A 12,304-nucleotide genomic window follows, 5' to 3' on the forward strand; every position below is an offset into this window, starting at 1 on the left:
CCTTCTCTAAATATTTTGCTGGCAGCGTTTTTTTGGGGGGGGTGGGGGTTGAGTCAAGGTGCTCACAGACAGCCAGAGGAGCTCCCACGCACTAAATGGCCTGGCGCAGGAACCCAGTAACCTCGCCGGCTGCCTGGCGACCACCTTGGCTTTTGTATCTAATTGGCAGCATGCATGAAAAGAATTCCCCCCGCTTTGAAGTAAAAATATCACAATTTATAATTCATCCCGTAATGGGTTGATTAAGGGGAACAGAAGAGAATGTCTGCGTGGTGTGAGTTCACTCCATAACAACTGGGCGATGTTGATGAATATGGATGATGATGATGAAGATGATGATGTAACAAATGCCTCAGAGCTGACCTACTTCTGCGTCTCCGCCGCTCACGACTTCTTCCGGGGTGACTGTCAACTGAGCTTGCAGCGCTTGGTTCGGGTAGCAGCTCGCTTAGCCTCCAAAGTAGCTCAAGATACATTCTTCTCTCTGAAATGGCCAAAAAAGACAAATAGAACAGCAGATGAGACCTTTACCGTTTGTAATTAACTCATTTCATCCATTTTCCGATGGATAATATGAATGAAAACTCATTTACGCCCCCCCCCCCAAAAAAATGGGGCAAAACATCGACATCAATTCACCTTATTCTTAATCAGCACAGCTGAAGTGCTCAAAGTTTCACCTCTCCGCTGTGAACAGAAAAGTGGGGCCAGACACTGGAGAATACTTGTCTGTTGTTATCTGCCATCTTGGTCGGCTGCCAACCACGAGTTTGCTTCAGGGAAGAGGAAAAAAAAATACCAAACAAAAAAATCTATTTCCGCCAACACAAGAGAAAAAGAAAAGTGGCAAACGCCCCCACATTCGACTTTTCATTTGACATGTGAAAATGGGTTAATTTGATGTATAGCGCCAGTCGTTCCCATCAATAGATTCCCCCCGTGAGCGAGTGAAACATGCGAGCGAGGGTTGGCACCTTCAACCTAACTGGTTGGGGGGGTGGGGTGGGGGGGGGGGCTGTCTGTGAACAGGCTTACATCGTGGCGTCTCGGGAATCATGATCACCATGATTGCTTTTCATTGTGTGTTTTGTTGTAATGCAGCTGTTAAAACAGAGGAGTTGCTCTTGTCATGATTCGTTTTAGCGACCAACAGGTGGCACTGTAGGGCTCCCCTGGCAGATGCACACCTGTTGGTCATAACTAATTAGGGCTTTAAAAGGACTCCCAGGCCAAACACTCAGTGTTGGGTCATTGTTGCTTCTCGCTACTGACATGTGTGTTGCTGTTTGCGCTTGGCTTCTGTCATGTTTAGTTCATTGTTATGTTTTAGCTTTAGTCATGTTTTTAAATACTTTGGACTTTGTGTGTTTTGGATTTAGTTATCTTTGTTTTAAATACAAGTCTTCAAATACACCCTGCTCCTCACTCCTGCCTGCTTTTTGGGGTCCGCCACCACCTCGCAACGTGACAGCTCTTTTCAAAAGACAAAAAAGATATGGTAAGTGTAAGCATCCACCTCGCAATGTGACAGCTCTTTTCAAAAGACAAAAAAAAATACGGTAAGTGTAAGCATTCACTCCGGTGAAAATAAATTCCGACCCCTTAATGGGCGCCTACCCCATTTGTGTAAATCATGGATTTGTCGTTTTTGATTTTATTTATTTGTTTATTTTAAGCGCAGTGGAGGCGATTAAATCAAAGACCCCCAAATAAAGGCCTCCTTGATAAACCCCCCCAATTCGGAGTAAATAAACATCTCAGCCACTATTTGAGGAATTATGATCAGTGTAGCTTTGAATCCAGTGAAATTACAACAACGGCTTGCTCCCCCACGAGTAGATGCCTTCCCCCCCCATTTTGTATGAATGGTCACTACTTGCGGGAAAAAGGGTTTCGGTTTTTCAAACAGTGCAGCCACTCATATTGAACACCCCGAAGAATGACCTTCGCTCGGAATGGACGCCTCCTTCAGAAGCCACTATTTGAGGAATACTGTCATCTTTACAGTGGAATGTTACCCCCAATAAAGTCCCATCTGCAGTTGGGTAAATATTTTCAGAAACTCGACCTCAAGTATGTTTTATACAGAGGGAAAAAAATAATAATTGGGAAGAAAACTGCTCTCCCTCGCTTGAATCTGAAAAACTACAGAGCGCAGTTGGGGGATTTCAGCGCGTTCAATTCCCAAAGCCTCCGCCAGCCCCCCCCAACCCCCGAAACAATTGCGCGTGGGGAGAACGCGCGCAGGTAGCCCGATTTCTCCGCAGACGCGGCAACCCGGAGAAAAGTTTGGCTCCGTCATCCCGAGCATCTGGCCGCCACGGCGATGTGCAACTTTTAATTGGAAGCGTGGCGGAGGGAGGCGGAGTAACACGGCCGCCAGATGGACAAGCGGGGCTGTGGCCCGCATTCGCCACTTCCACGCCGCCGTGCAAACAGGAGTTCAGAACATTCCCAGGGAGAGTGCAGTTTTCGAAAGTACCGTGGTACCACTGAAACTGATCACCTGAAATCATAATTTGATCATATTGAATAATGATGAAAAAAATGTGTTTTAATCTTAAATCTTAATACACTCTGTGAAACGCAGAGCTAATCGGCCATTTTGTTTTGATTTTATGACTCTGGGGATGGATTAATTCCCCGCTGGATCTTGTCGTGTTTTGCTGTCAACTGGCTGTCCCAACAATTTTGTCCGTCTCGCGGTTTGCGGGAAAGAGCTGGCAGATTAACACGTATACATCCATAATTAAAGGCGGCTCATTGGTTCCGCCTCGCGTCGTTTGTGAAGGCGCGGCATCGGATCACTCGTGAAGCCGCTCGTTGCTCCTGCGTTTTCAAATACAACCCTGGATTGTAGACGACTGGGTTGCAATCAAACGGCTGTTTTCATTCCACGTCACGAGACGCAAATGCGCATTGAGCCTCTCTTGTTCCGTTGTATGCGAGGGCCCCAACATTCGGCAAATTGATTCCCTCCGCTGCCTTTGAGCGCACGCCGCCGACTCCTGTAATCTCGTTTTAATTAGGGAAGATGTAACGCGTTAAGCTCATGCACGCTCTATTCCCCGCAGCTACGCCACGCTGGCAACGAATCAATCACCAAGGTACCGGTTGCCGAGGTGACGGAGCAAAGGGGGCGGTGTGTTTCTGTGCCGAAAGTGGTAAACGAGTGGAAGTCACCGGAGGATGTGAGAAGTTTACAGCCGACCTCACCTTTTCCACCGCAGCCCATCGACGGGAGTCAATTAAAATCAGGGTAGGAATCCAAAACGGAATCCGAGGTCAAGCGGCGCAGATTGGGCGGCTCGACGAGTATGAAAGTGACCGATGGTGTGACAGGCTTAGACAGTGAGGCCCAATAAATTTGAAAAAAAATGACCAATTGTGGGACAATACACCAGTTAAGTCGTACGAAAGTCATTTTCACCAAGATGGAAGCGCTCAAGTCCAACTAAAGTCATCCTCACAATCGACACCTCCCTCGTCTTAGTACAAAACGCCACTGGCCACTATTGACGGGAAAATGGCTTGCCTGGTTTGGAATTGAATAGCAACGCAAACATTAAACACCCCAAAGAAAATCCATTCATTGAATGTTTGATGGCGGCCCGGTAGTCCAGTGGTTAGCACGTCGGCTTCACAGTGCAGAGGTACCGGGTTCGATTCCAGCTCCGGCCTCCCTGTGTGGAGTTTGCATGTTCTCCCCGGTCATGCGCGGGTTTTCTCCGGGTGCTCCGGTTTCCTCCCACATTCCAAAAACATGCGTGGCAGGCTGATTGAACACTCCAAATTGTCCCTAGGTGTGAGCGCGGATGGTTGATCGTTTCTGTGTGCCCTGCGATTGGCTGGCAACCGATTCAGGGTGTCCCCCGCCTACTGCCCGAAGACAGCTGGGATAGGCTCCAGCACCCCCCGCAACCCTAGTGAGGATCAAGCGGCTCGGAAGATGAATGAATGAATGAATGAATGTTTGATCTCGGTAATTCACGTCAGCAAATGCTTTGTAACTCACTCAGTCTGTTAGTCACGTACACACTATACCATGGTTGCGCATGGCTAGAAATTGTTCTCTATCGATCTCTATTGAGGGAATGGAGTAAGAAATGAAGCGAAAATTCATTTGCTGATCAGATGGGAAATGCGTCACAAACCGACGACAAGAACCGTAATTTCCGGATTGTAGAGCGCACCAGATTATAAGGCGCACCCACTACATTTTTAAAGGAAAAAACATTTTGTACGCAGATAAGCCGCACCCGTCTATAAGCCGCAGGTGCCCACATTGTAATGTGAGAAATTGACAAAGAAAGACGTTACGCAGAAAGCGTTTTCAAAGTTTTAATAACGTACCTTAACTTTTCTATCCAAATAGCGCCTGGAACGCGGCGGCACCACGTCAGTAAAACGGCACTAACAGGTTTGTTAATTTTTTTTTTTTTAAATCAAAGTCAGTGTTTGCCGTCGTAATGCTTTTTCTTTTTTTTTTTTACATGAAAAAAAATCCTCACTTGCCGGAACACTCGGTCAGCCATTCCTTCATGAGACTTTCTACCATCTACGCTTTCGGGAGTTTGAGACAATGAGTTCGGGAGTGCATAGTAATCCTTAGTGGATGCAGTGCAGCCCAAAACGCAGGTCAAATGCACCCTCTCGTGGTCGATTGTTTTCAGTGTGAGACAGATGATCGCGTCTTCCTTGACGCGTATAAATCAACTTGTCTCACTCTGACCTTTTATGCTCGAGCGATCCCTGGCGGCCGTTAGAAAAGTCTTTACGTAGTCCGCTTCATTAAATAAGCCGCAGAATTGAAAGAGTGTGACCAAAGCCGCAGCTTATAGTCCGAAAATCACGGTAGTTCTTCAACGCCTAACCCATCTGAGTACATCACACCCTCCCAGGGCCAATATTTGCATTGATATGGCAATTTTTAGAGGAAGTCACGGGGCCAGAATAAAGGCCGCCTGCACAACTCCCTGATTGGAGTACATAAACACCGCTGGCAACTATTTTCAGGAATACGGCAATTTTAGTGGCGCTGCTCAAACCGAGAGGCCTCCCCCCGCCGTACGAAACGTGCAAAGTAAAAACAGCAGTTGTAAAACTTTGAGAGGCATCAACAGGGTTAACAAACGACATCTTTTTCCAACTGCCATGCGAGTCAACGAAGCGTTTAATGTTCATGAGAGTTGGCTTTTTCCGCAAACTTTTTCTCCGATTACTTTCATGCCATCTGTCGGCATGAAAGCGCCGCTTGGAACAGACTGTGTTCCTCCACTCTCTGAACATTATTTGGACAATATTTCAGCGCATGCCGCGCCGTAACGGCCAGAACGAGGCCATTAACCGATGAAAACAGACGGAGCCCCTCCCCCCCACCCCCCTGCACAATTTTGCACTGCAAATTACCGTCCGTGGGGGTGGCGTTCATCGCTGCTCAAATGAGGACGGGCAGCTTGGAAGAGCTCATCAATGAAAAGGGTGGCACGCGGAATTCACGAAGAAGAAAAAGGAGCAATGAACAAAACCGCCATTTTGGAGACGGACTCTAGCGACAGAGCCGCGCGCGGGTCTTCGTCGCAAAAGTCACACGGGAGGATGCAGCCAATCAAGAGGCTCGATGTCGACAGATTTATGGAGACGTTTAACCGTGTATTCAGCATGCAGAGTAAGGTGTTTTTAGTCTAAAAAAACTGACTATGTATAGTAACGCGTTTTTAGACGAAAAAAAACGACCACGTATAGTAAGGCGTTTTTTGCCCCAAAAAACCCCGACGATGTATAGTAAGGCATTTTTCGACGAAAATAACGACCATGTCTAGAAACGTGTTTTGAGCTGAAAAAAAACACCATGAATAGTAAGGCGTTTTAACCAAAAAAAACGACCATGTGTAGTACGGCGTTTTTAGGCCAAAAAAACGACCATGTATTCAATAGTAAGGTGTTTTAACAAAAAAAATGACCATGTTTAGTAAGGTGTTTTGAGCCGAAAAAAAAACCCACGTATAGCGAAAGGCGTTTTTAGCCGAAAAAAAACGACCATGAATAGTAAGGAGTTTTAGCAAAAAAGAAACGACCATGTGTAGTAAGTCGTTTTTAGCTGAAAAAAACGACCACGTATAGTAAGGTGTTTTGAGCCAAAAAAAACGACCACGTATAGAAAGGCGGTTTTTGCCCAAAAAAAACAACCATGTATAGTAATCCGTTTTTAGACACAAAAAAACGACCATGGATAGTATGGCGTTTTAGCCGAAAAAAACGACCATGTATAATATAGTAAGGCGTTTCTAGACCAAAAAACGACCATGTATAGTAAGGCGTTTTAACTAAAAAAAACGACCATCTGTAGTAGGGCATTTTTAGCCGGAAAAAACGACCATGTATAGAAAGGTGTTTTGAGCCGAAAAAAACGACCATGAATAGTAAGGCGTTTTTAGCCGAAAAAAACAACCATGTATAGTAAGGCGTTTTTAAACTAAAAAAACTACCATGTGTAGTAAGGTGTTTTTAGCCGAAAAAAACAACCATGTATAGAAAACAGTTTTGAGCCGAAAAAAATGACCATGAAGAGTAAGGTGTTTTTAGCAGAAAAAAACGACCATGTATAGTAAGGTGTTTTTAGCTGAAAAAAACAACCACCTATAGTAAGGCGTTTTTCGCCGAAAAATAAACAACCATGTCGAGTAATCGTTTGTAGACAAAAAACAAAAAGACCATGGAGAGTAAGGCATTTTAGCCGAAAAAAACAACCAGGGATATAGGAAGGTGTTTTTTAGCCGAAAAAAAACGACCATGTATAAAGTAAGGCGTTTTAGCCGAATAAAACAACCATGTTTAGTAAGGCGATTTTCGACGAAAAAAACGACCATGTATAGTAAGGCGTTTTTATCGGAAAAAAAATAACCATGTATAGTATGCTGTTTTTAGCCGAAAGAAAACGCCCATGTATAAAGTAAGGCGTTTTTAGCCGAATAAAACAACCATGTTTAGTAAGGTGATTTTCAACGAAAAAAACGACCATGTATAGTAAGGCGTTTTAACCCGAAAAAAATAACCATGTATAATAAGGCATTTTTAGCCGAAAGAAACTACCATGTATAGTAAGGCGTTTTGAGATTAAATTTTTAGACAAAAAAAAGCAACCATGTATATTAAGGCATTTGCCTCCATGTCATCAATCCTTCGAGCCGGATTTGAACCAGCAACCTAAGGATGTCTATATGCACCACTACAGTCCTCCGCTCTACCAGCTGAGCTATCGAAGGGTACAAGTATTGAAGTTTAGAGCTTAAAGGCTTTATAAAGTGAGTGCAGAAGAGCAAGAATGAGAATTTCTCCTCTGCGTGGTCAATCCTTCAAGCCGAATATGAACCAGAAGACCTAAGGATGTCTGTATGCGCCATTACAGTCCTCCGCTCTACCACCTGAGCTATCGAAACGTAGTACCTTTTCAACATTCTTAAAGAGTGTTTTTTGCTGAAAAACCAACTTTAGGTAAGGCGTTTTAACCCGAAAAAAAAAACGACCATAAGGTGTTTTGACCGGAAAAAAACGACCATGTATAGTAAAGTGTTTTTTTATCGTTGAAAAACGCCTTACTATCCATGGTCGTTTTTTTCGGCTAAAAACGCCTTACTTTATACATGGTCAGGGGTTTTTTTTTGTTAAAACGCCTTACTATACATGGTCATCTTTTTCGGCTAAAAACACCTTACTATACATGGTCGGGGGGGTTTTCAGCTAAAAACGCCTTACTAAACATGGTCATTTTTTTCGGCTAAAAACGCCTTACTATACATGGTCATTTTTTTCGGCTAAAAACGCCTTACTATACATGGTCATCTTTTTCGTCTAAAAATGCCGTACTATACATGGTTGTTGGGTTTTTTTCGGCGAAAAACGGCTTACTATATGTAGTCCTTTTTTTTTTCGGCAAAAAATGGCTTACTATACATGGTCGGGGGGTTTTTCAGCTAAAAACGCCTTACTATACATGGTCGTTTTTTTCGGCTAAAAACACCTTACTATACATGGTCGGGGGGGGTTTCAGCTAAAAACGCCTTACTATACATGGTCATCTTTTTCGTCTAAAAATGCCGTACTATACATGGTTGTTGGGTTTTTTTCGGTGAAAAACGGCTTACTATACGTGGTCCTTTTTTTTCGGCAAAAAACGGCTTACTATACATGGTCGGGGGGTTTTTCAGCTAAAAACGCCTTACTATACATGGTCATCTTTTTCGGCTAAAAACACCTTACTATACATGGTCGGGGGGTTTTTCAGCTAAAAACGCCTTACTATACATGGTCATCTTTTTCGTCTAAAAATGCCGTACTATACATGGTTGTTGGGTTTTTTTCGGTGAAAAACGGCTTACTATACGTGGTCCTTTTTTTTCGGCAAAAAACGGCTTACTATACATGGTCGGGGGGGTTTTCAGCTAAAAACGCCTTACTATACATGGTCATCTTTTTCGGCTAAAAACACCTTACTATACATGGTCGGGGGGGTTTTCAGCTTAAAACGCCTTACTATACATGGTCATCTTTTTCGGCTAAAAACACCTTACTATACATGGTCGGGGGGTTTTTCAGCTAAAAACGCCTTACTATACATGGTCATCTTTTTCGGCTAAAAACACCTTACTATACATGGTCGGGGGGGTTTTCAGCTAAAAACGCCTTACTAAACATGGTCATTTTTTTCGGCTAAAAACGCCTTACTATACATGGTCATCTTTTTCGGCTAAAAACACCTTACTATACATGGTCGGGGGGTTTTTCAGCTAAAAACGCCTTACTATACATGGTCATCTTTTTCGGCTAAAAACACCTTACTATACATGGTCGGGGGGGTTTTCAGCTAAAAACGCCTTACTAAACATGGTCATTTTTTTCGGCTAAAAACGCCTTACTATACATGGTCATCTTTTTCGTCTAAAAATGCCGTACTATACATGGTTGTTGGTTTTTTTTCGGCGAAAAACGGCTTACTATATGTAGTCCTTTTTTTTCGGCAAAAAACGGCTTACTATACATGGTCGGGGGGTTTTTCAGCTAAAAACGCCTTACTCTATACATGGTCATCTTTTTCGGCTAAAAGCGCCTTACTATACGTGGTCATTTTTTTCGTCTAAAAACACCTTACTATACGTGGTCCTTTTTTTTCGGCAAAAAACGCCTTACTATACATGGTCATTTTTTTCGGCTAAAAATGTCTTACTATACATGGTTGTTTTTTTTCCTTGAAAAACGCCTTACTATATATACATGGTCATCTTTTTCGTTGAAAAACACCTTACTATATATGGTCGTTTTTTTTTCGGCTAAAAACACCTTACTCTTCATGGTCCTTTTATTTCGGCAAAAAACAGCTTACTATACATGGTCATTTTTTTCGGCTAAAAAATGTCACTGTTAAAGAAAAGTGCATTTTTCCAGTGTATGTGGAGTTATATGTGAAGTTCACAAATGATGACAATAAACATATTTTTATAACAGTGGTTTTTGAGACTTTTTTTTAATGTGGGTCAAATATGGCTCATGAAAGATGTGGCTTGGTTGAGGTTGAATTCAGGCGGATATCAAGAACCTGTTCTGGCTCAGCGTCGGGCCGGAATAGGGCCAAATATATTTTTACAATGCGGCTCAGATCTGGGCCAAATGCGGCGCACATCATGCATGCCAGACGTGGGCCACTGCAGGACCATCATTCATTGAGGTATGTGGGTCGAGTGTACGTGCCGTGTCTGCTGGGACAGACCAATTTTGTTGACTGGGAGACCACTAGCGGAAGTTTGACTGTGAGTCAGCACCAAAGCCTTTAGGACAGGACTAGTATGTTCTGATTCCTGTTCTGACCCAATAAAACCACAAGATAGGAACCATTTTGGGTTGTTGTTCAAAATGGCTCGCTGGTGCAGCATCTTCATTCCAAAGCAAGACGTCGCTTCGAAGAGACTGGTCAGCCGGGCTATCTTTATCTTCATCAGAACAGAGACAACCACACGCAGAAGCTCACGGGCACTTGAAATTGTTTCGGGCACCTGTCATCCTTCATTATAATTAGCCAGTGGACACGGAGATAATTGCCATCAGGTTGAGGCTGCTTTTGTTGGGCTTAGGCACTGCCCGATGTCGCTCGCTTTTTCATGTCATTTTATTTAAAGGGCCGGCGCGACTCAGTGAAGCAACGCAACGTTTTGTCTATCCGCAATTGCAAACGTTTTTGATAAGCAATGCAAAATGCTCGTCAGTTGGTGGTCATAGATGGCTTTGACAAGGAAGTTTAAAGTCAGCTTGAGAAATACCGTTTCCATCCCGTTGGACTTTGCAGGTACAGTGCTATGATGCCCGTGCGGGCGCGTGTGTGTGTGTATGTGTATGAAGCCACGCATGCGCGTGTGTTGCAGCTCGCTGCAGGGCCAGCGACAGCTATCCCAGAGTGTATCGCCTGCCACAACGTGTCGACTAGACTCACTCTTGCCAGTCTCCGCGCTTGCGCTTTCCACCCGCATTAGGCAGACGCTACTGGAGATGTGTCAGTCACTTCACTCATTTTATCTGTTAAACATTTAAAAAAGAAACAAACAAACAAACAAAAAAACTACTGTTAATATATTTTGACGTTGTGTTCAAACAACTTCACTGTGACAGTGAGTAGGACGGGTAGTTTAGGTTCAAATGATCAAACTAACACAAAAATGACATTTGTTTTTCTTTCGTCGTTATTTTACACAGTAGTTGGAGCTCATATTAACGTATAATTTCCTGACTCACTTCTTTAAATGTTATATTTAGGTAAAACTGCATATATCAAAGGGCGGCCCGGTAGGCCAGTGGTTAGCACGTCGGCTTCACAGTGCAGAGGTACCGGGTTCGATTCCAGCTCCGGCCTCCCTGTGTGGAGTTTGCATGTTCTCCCCGGGCCTGCGTGGGTTTTCTCCGGGTGCTCCGGTTTCCTCCCACATTCCACAAACATGCTTGGCAGGCTGATTGGACGCTCTAAATTGTCCCGAGGTGTGAATGTGAGCGTGGATGGTTGTTTGTCTCTGTGTGCCCTGCGATTGGCTGGCAACTGATCCAGGGTGTCCCCCGCCTACTGCCCGAAGACGGCTGGGATAGGCTCCTGCACCCCCCGCGACCCTAATGAGGATTAAGCGGTTCAGAAAATGGATGGATGGATGCATATTTCAAATATATTTAGTCATCGATAAACCAGATTAAACTGGATTTTGCGACATGTGAGCAGCAGGTAAATTGGTCCCCTCGGGGTTGCCATCCTTACATTTAATAATGTCGTACCCCTTGACAAAAAGTGTGTGCGGCTTGACCTCGTGAGTGACGTGGGTGTCAGCGACTGATTGTGTATTTTGGCTGTTGTTCACACAGGTTAGCGCCCGGCTGTTAGCGGGCTAACCGTTAGCCAGTCTGCGTGTTGAACGATGTTTTGTCGTGCCAATTCTTCTTTTAGCATATTCATTTTTTTTTTCGGAATGATCCCAAACTTTCGCAAAGCTTTCAGGCAGAGATTTTGCTTCGAACATATATTTGAATAATTTTAGATATTCAATGAACGGTCTTTTAACGTGCACATGTGATAGCACATCAACGTTTATTTGGATATGATGGCTCTCAAAGCTACACTCTTCTGCACCCCCGCCACCTCCCCTCACTCTTACTTAAAAGAAATGCAGTCTGGCGGAATGTTGGTGTCGGAAGCGAAAACCGTTGGACGGCGGGGGCATGAATATTCCAAATGACTAATGTTGCACATGCTTACTCCTGACATATCTGGCTTCCGCGGGGAAATAAAACACTTCTAATGCGGGGGGACCATCTGTTATCTGTTGCTGGTGTTTCAGCACAGGCGGGCTCTGTGTGTGCGCACACACACACACACACATACACACACACACAGTGCAAAATCCATTGGGAAGCATACAAAACAGACGGGCCGCCTATACAAATTGAAAATTCCTTTTTTTTTGGTGGTGTTGTAAATCTTGCACTGTTGTGGTAGGGTGACAGGGAATGCGCACACTTTTTATCCTCATCATAAATACCTGGACTTGTCTTCTCGCAGCAGCTGGAGCAGGATAATATGCAGCCGCGATAAACAAGCCCCCCCCCCCTTCCCCAAAAAAGGAAAGAAAATACACAAACCAACGTTCACACTAAATGCATTCTCTTGGAGAATTGTTAGGACCAGTGGAACGGGAGGAGCAGATGCAACAGCTCGCAAAAGAAGTCAACGCTTCATCTAGTTCTTGCTTTTCTTCTGCTGTTTTTCTCCAGTAACTTC

The 12,304-nt window shown here is 44.1% G+C and overlaps 1 protein-coding gene and 1 non-coding gene across 2 annotated transcripts in view; both read right to left on the reverse strand.

The window, feature by feature from the left end:
* Positions 1 to 12,304, reverse strand: part of mfsd8 (major facilitator superfamily domain containing 8) — a 375,281-nt gene that overhangs the window by 272,635 nt on the left and 90,342 nt on the right. The gene's annotated exons all lie outside the window — the stretch shown is intronic.
* On the reverse strand, positions 7,179 to 7,265 carry trnay-gua (transfer RNA tyrosine (anticodon GUA)). The gene is given in 2 exon segments: positions 7,179 to 7,214; positions 7,229 to 7,265. It is a non-coding gene; the product is annotated as a tRNA-Tyr (tRNA).

This window comes from Hippocampus zosterae, chromosome 1 (assembly GCF_025434085.1).
Source record: "Hippocampus zosterae strain Florida chromosome 1, ASM2543408v3, whole genome shotgun sequence".
Lineage (NCBI taxonomy): Eukaryota > Metazoa > Chordata > Actinopteri > Syngnathiformes > Syngnathidae > Hippocampus > Hippocampus zosterae.